This window comes from Peromyscus californicus, unplaced genomic scaffold (assembly GCF_007827085.1).
Source record: "Peromyscus californicus insignis strain IS unplaced genomic scaffold, ASM782708v3 Scaffold_11__1_contigs__length_118956290, whole genome shotgun sequence".
Lineage (NCBI taxonomy): Eukaryota > Metazoa > Chordata > Mammalia > Rodentia > Cricetidae > Peromyscus > Peromyscus californicus.
Window position 1 is genome coordinate 86,682,931 of NW_026294402.1, and position 6,734 is coordinate 86,689,664.

Below are 6,734 nucleotides of genomic sequence, written 5' to 3' on the forward strand. Positions count from 1 at the left end.
AGACTAGGTACCAATTCTATAGCCCCAAGAAACAATATCCCAGTGACAGCACTCTACAAGGACCTCTGCTTCATGGCATTGCCCTAGTCTGCCCATGTTTCATTTGGAGTCTAAGTGAAGGTAGCCATAACCCCATAGTTGTGCAATAGGTACACCAGCAGATTCAGCACCACGTGAGCATTGTTCGTAACTATATCTATGCCATGTGGAGTGGCATCCCAGGACACCCAGCCCCACTTGAGCCACGTGCGGAGCATTCAAAGAGCAGTGCGTCCGAATGTAGGAGCTGAGACCAGCAGCAACAGTGGACAAGTAGCCCCAAGTTTCCAAACGCACCTCAGGCCCCTCTCTTGGCAATGTTCTGCTCTCATAGGCTTGGTACATTGCATCTTTAACAGAAGTGGCAGCGTTGGCAGTCTCTGAAGTGAGACTTTCTCCTGCTGTCTTGATGAATCATAGCATGTGACTTTATCAGAGCTTATCAATCTCTGTGCCACACTTTTTTTTTACAGGGTGAATAAATTTCCACCCCTTTATGTTATGCCTATCTTTTGATTATACCATCTATCTTTAATACATTTTTCATTTACATACTTTTTTTTTTTTTTTTTTGGTTTTTCAAGACAGGGTTTCTCTGTGTAGCTTTGCGCCTTTCCTGGAACTCACTTGGTAGTCCAGGCTGGCCTCGAACTCACAGAGATCCACCTGGCTCTGCCTCCCGAGTGCTGGGATTAAAGGCGTGTGCCACCACCGCCCGGCCATTTACATACTTTTGCAACAATCCATCCAAGAGAGCCATGCTACACCCTCAATACTTTGTTGAGATTTTTTTTCCTCTGTTAAATATTTTAGTGTTTACGGTAAAGGTCTGCCTTTTATGAAGTCATCATACATGCACACACACTAGTTAGTCCATTTCTTTGTTACTTCGTTAGAAGTTGAACTTTTCTCTCGGTTCCAATACCTAGTTCCTCAGTTTTGTTTAAGACAGTTTGTCTTTCATTAGAATGTTCCTTCACTGTTCAATTTTCTCCCAACACAGTGATTATCACCACGAAGAAAATTTTGCAGGGCGGTGGTGGCACACGCCTTTAATCCCAGCACTTGGGAGGCAGAGGCAGGTGGATCTCTGTGAGTTCAAGGCCAGCCTGGGCTACAGAGTGAGTTCCAGGAAAGGCGCAAAGATACACAGAGAAACCGTCTCGAAAAACCAAAATAAAATAAAATAAAATAAAACAAAATTTCACCCCAGCTCCCCGCTTCTCTCCATCCTTACCACATCACTGTGCAAACTTACCTACCAGGCAGCTGCAAAACGATCCTGCAGCAGCACCGACTTCCCAGAACAACTGGGAAGGCTGACTTGAATTGGCCCCTTGATAGAACCTAGAATCACTTGATAAGAAGTCTCCAATGAGGAACCGTCTACATTTGGTTATTCTGTGAAGGGGATTGCCTTTTATTGTTATTACTGTTACAATTTTTTTTTATTTTTAAAGTTTTCTATACAATGTATTTTGGTCATATTCTTTCCCCTTCCCTAACCCCTCCCAGATCCTCCTCACCACCCCACCTACCCAACTTTTTGTTCTTTCTTTCAAAGAAACGCACAAAGGGCACAGGGTGGGTTTTTTTTTTTAAATTTTATTTGTTTGTTTTTTTAAAGAAGGATTGTCTTAATTAGATTAGTTGTTGTGGGAAGACCCAGTCCAATGTGGGTGGCACCATTCCCTTGGCAGAGGATTAGAAAATTTGAGCTGAGCACAGCCAGCAACCAGGTGAGCGTGCATGCATTTACTTCTTCCTGCTTTTGACTGTGGATGTGGCCGGCTGCTTCAAACTCCTGCCGCTGTAACTCCCCAGTAAGGATGGGCTGTCTTTGGAACTGCGAGCTGTCAGGGCGTTTTTATCATGGCAACAGAAACAAAAGTAGGACACCAACATCTGGTTCAGTTGTACCAGTGAAGTTGCAGCCACAGGACGACAGCTGACTCATTCATAAATGGAAACACAAAATCTGCTCCCATGGCTGGGGGCTGGGAAAGGGGAGCTCTTTTCTGTGAGAGCCCTGTTTTGGATTCCTAGAGGGTCTATGTGCTATATTTTCACATGGCAGAAAGACCAGTAACAGGACAAATACTGCATATCCCATGGCAGAATGGGGCCTCGTTGGTTTCCATTCTTAAAGGCAGACTTCATCACTTCCTAAATGTGTTCACTCTTTCTGTCTCTATCCTTTCTTTTCTTTATTTTTGAAATCATAATTGCATAATTTCCCTTCTTTCCTCCCTCCCAAACCTTTCCATAGACCCTTCTCTGCTCTCCTTCAAATTTATGGCCTTAATTATTATTGCATGCATATGTTTATCTGTATATACATTAGTTATTGCATGTATACATTTATCTGTATATACATATATATTCCTAAATGTAACCTTAGTATATATAATGTCACTTCTATGTATGTGCCCTTCCCTGGAAAAGATCACCTCTTGCTTTCCTCAGTTGCCTCTCTTTCTTTATGCAGGGTTGAGGCCTCCGTGGACATTTCCTCGCCCACTTTGGCCTGACCATTGTTGTCATCCTCGTTCAACTCCCATTTGAGCAGTCGTACTGGTGAGACTCATGGGTGCAGTATCTGGCATTACAAGAAGACACAGGATCTCTGATCGTCTGGCTCTTGCAATCTTTCCACTCCTTCTGTCATATTCCCTGAGCTGTGTTTTGTAGATGGATCCATTAGGACTGGGCTCCATAGGTCAGTAAATGCCCTCTCTTAAAAATGTCAAATTGGGTCCTAGATCACAAACAGAAATTTTGTGGGACAAATACCCAAAACAAAACAAAACAAAAAAACAACACCTACAAAGCATATTTATCTATCTTAAGTAATTTTGCTATGTTTTTCTCCCTCACTTACTTTGATAATCTATTGTGTTATTTGTGAAGAAAATAGATCCACTTAATTCATATAAATGCATTTGTGGTATCCATTCATTAGAACTGAAATAACAGATTAAAAACATAAGAAATGAATTGATTTAGGCGAAATCACTAATTAATGGTCACATAAAAAGATTCTGCCACTGTCCTGTGTTTACAGCAGTTACACTGTTTGTGGGACTAGTAAACATTTTTTCCCAGAAGATACTGACAGCTATTCAGTCATGGAAAAGGTTTATTGCTGAATCGGGAATTTTTTTATAGGAGGTAACTTCAACTACAAAAGTTTACCATGCAAGGGGGAAGTGCGGGGAAGACATGACGTGTTCACCCCTTCTTAACAGCCCACAGCTTCCGTGCCCATGACGTCTTTGCATTGTTGGTTTGGTGACATTTTAGTAGAGAGCTTCACTTTCACTTTTAATTCCATTTCTGAAATTTCTAGTAACACTGAACATGCTTTCACTTATTTGGATGTTCAAGTTTACCGAAGGAGGAACTATCTTTTTACATATTAAGTAACTTTTTCTGCTGATTTTCTTTATTGTTGCTGATTCATAGAAGTTCTTTTCTGATTAGCAGGTTGCTCATAAGTCAACAATACTACAATTATTTTCTCAGGTACATCTTTTATTTTATCTGAGTTGTGATGGCACTTTAGTATGGAAATTATAGTCATAATTAGTAATTATTATCGAGTGATTTGCAGTTGGTTTTGTTTTGTCTGTTTTTGCTTTGAAAGTTTCTTTTTCCTTGGAGGTCATTAATTTGCTTTTTATATAATATGTATAGACATTGGCTCTTATTTTATACAATGGCTAACTTCTCAGACTCAATAGGAGTCCATCTTTGCCATTGATCTATAATGCTACTTCTGCCAGCATCCATGTGTTCATGGCATTTTTGGGGTAGTGTAGGGGAACGGTATGTTTCTAGGTTTCCTCTCCCATTCTGTTGACATCTGTAAATAAGTGCTGAGTATTTTTTTTTTTTTTTTTTTTTTGTGTGTGTGTGTGTGTGTGTGTGTGTGTGTGTGTGTGTTTTCCCTCATCTATGGATGATACAACCAAAAGGGAAGAGCATGGCAGAGGTCATTCAATGTCCTGCTAGCTAGAAAGGACTCATTTTCAGGACTGTACCAAATTACTGTATACTTATATAGTAGCATTGGTTTTGCTTATGAACAAGCTAATTGCATTACAGTAAGAAATAACTATAGAAGACAGCATAAGACTTTAGAGTTATCAGTTTTACTATTAAAATAAATTGCCTACTCCATTTTTTTAAAGATTTATTTATTTATTATATATACAGAAGCGGGTACCAGATCTCACTACAGATGGTTGTGAGCCACCATGTGGGTGCTGGGAATTGAACTCAGGACCTCTGGAAGAGCAGTCAGTGCTCTTAACCTCTGAGCCATCTCTCCAGCCCATCTACTCCATTTTTAATCTTACACAAAATGTAAAGCTATGAGGAAAGTGATGTATAGATGAAATTGGAGTGACACCTACAGTCTTTGTAGACTTTAAGAACGACTGCTTTATATGATTTGTAAAAAAAATTTTATTTTATAGTCCTTACTAATGTAAGTGGGACCTAAAGTGTTATGTGCTACAAGTGGAATTGATGTGAGACCAACCCTTGTAGCATTAATGTAGGCTATCAGTGTTATACACAAGTAAATTAAAATATGGTTTAATTAAATGCAGTTCATCCAGGTAAATAAACTATGTCCATATTACATATATATCAAAAGGAATGTTCCCAGGGATAGGGAGACTTTTACATTCTACATTTGTACTTCACATTGTATTAAGCACATATGCACTGTAAATATCTCAGTATACTTGCGCAACTGATAATGTCCTATTTGCTCTGAGACAACTTTAACTTACATGATGTCTCGGTAGTGAGGCGAGGCTCAGTAACCTTGTCAGTATGTGTGTACCCCACTGTAAGAGAAACCATCCTGAGGGAGGGCGTTCAGCCGAAGAGGCCCAGCAGCAGCAGCATGGATCGCAGAAACAAGGCTGACTACCTGATTCGGGACAAGAAGAAACATTTTTTTTTTAAGAAGAAATTTTTAATGATTAACTATCTGTGTTCCAGTTCCTTCTAAAATGTGCAACCAGGGGTGAAGAGAAGGGAGGCAGAATTTGAGGATGGTTAATCTGTTTTACCAGATTGCTGGCTCTGTGACTAGTACAGCTTAAGATTCAATTCCTGCTTCTGCTCACTGCTGTTTGATTATAGGCATTACAAACTCCAGTATTGTTACAGTTCCATCCCTGACACCAAACTGAGAATGGTTACGTTTATTTCCTGATGACATCTCTCAGTTGGCTTGCAATGAGAGTACCCCAAATAACCTTTCTTCTTAGCATTGGTCCTGTTCTACGGCTAACTGTGCTTTGAGTGGACAGGAAACAGAGAGTTTAATACAATAGATAACAAGAACATTTAAAACTACACACAACAATAACAAAAGTCTTCCCCGGGGGACCGCACAAACTGAGCTAGCTGGCTCATGCTCCAGCTGTGACTCATATAGACAACGTGTGCCCCAGGACCTGAATTTGAAAGCAATTCCCGCCAATTCCTGTTTGCTTCTTTATCACTGTTACTCAGGCCACTTTACATGCTAACATTGGGAAAGACGGTGAAGTTCCCACAAAGAAATTCCTCCTGTGGACAGGTTCCAGACCCAGTCAAAGGAAACATGAGGACAACAGAATAATAAAGGTGAAAATGACTGTCTGTGCCATGTATGAATTTACAACCTTTTCTTGGAACTCATTTTGACTGGTGTCCTGAACCTGCTAATTAGGACTCATCATGGCTCAGTGACTACAGGGACAGCCAGTTGAATTAAATGCCCAGTGCTTCCAGAGAATCGTACTCCATCAGGAAGTCAGTGAGCCATGCTGGTGCCTCCCAGACTGAAGCAAGCCCTCTCCTCTGCAGACTGTCTAAATAGGTTACCATTCCTACCTACGTGCCAAGGTGTGAGGTCCACACTCTCCAACCCCCTAGAACAATGTAGGGTCATGGGAGTCCGGGAAGTAGTAGGGAATGGAAGGAGTCTTAGCAGATAAGACATGCTTCATTCACCAAAACACAGACCACTAGGCAGGTAGACACTGGCAGGCACCCAAAGTGAACACACATATGCAGGCCAGCACACAGGTAGCAGGTAGGCACACAGGACCATCACTCATTGGCTGGTAAAAGTCAAAATCACTCACTTCAGACCTTATAGCCATGTTTATACAATAGCACACAAAAGTGGTATTTTTTCCAAGAATCATTACTTAACAGATGACATCACCATTTACCCTGAGTTCTCCAGATATACAGGTTATTCAAACCACTGAGGTGGTTTGAATGAGAATGGCTCCTGTAGGCTCATATATTTGAATACTTGGTTCCTGGAAGGTAGAACTATTTGAGAAGGATTAGGAGATATGGCCTTGTTACTGAAGGTGTGTCACTGGCATAGGGTTGGAGACTTTGAGGTTTCAAAAGAGTTGTGATCTCTCTTTTTCTGCTTCATACTTGTAAATCAAGATATAAGATCTCAACTATTTACTCACTATGCCATCAGAGACTCTAATATTTTGAAGTGATAAGCTCAATTAAGCAATCATTAGCCGACTCGAGGTCCCCTGGATGTCTAGTGTTAGCCATGTTGCCCCATGTCAGACATCCATATCAGTGTCATGGTATCTAAACATAAACTGATCCTTAAGGATTTTTGTTGCCAGGGCTGTTGTCATAATCCAAGAAAT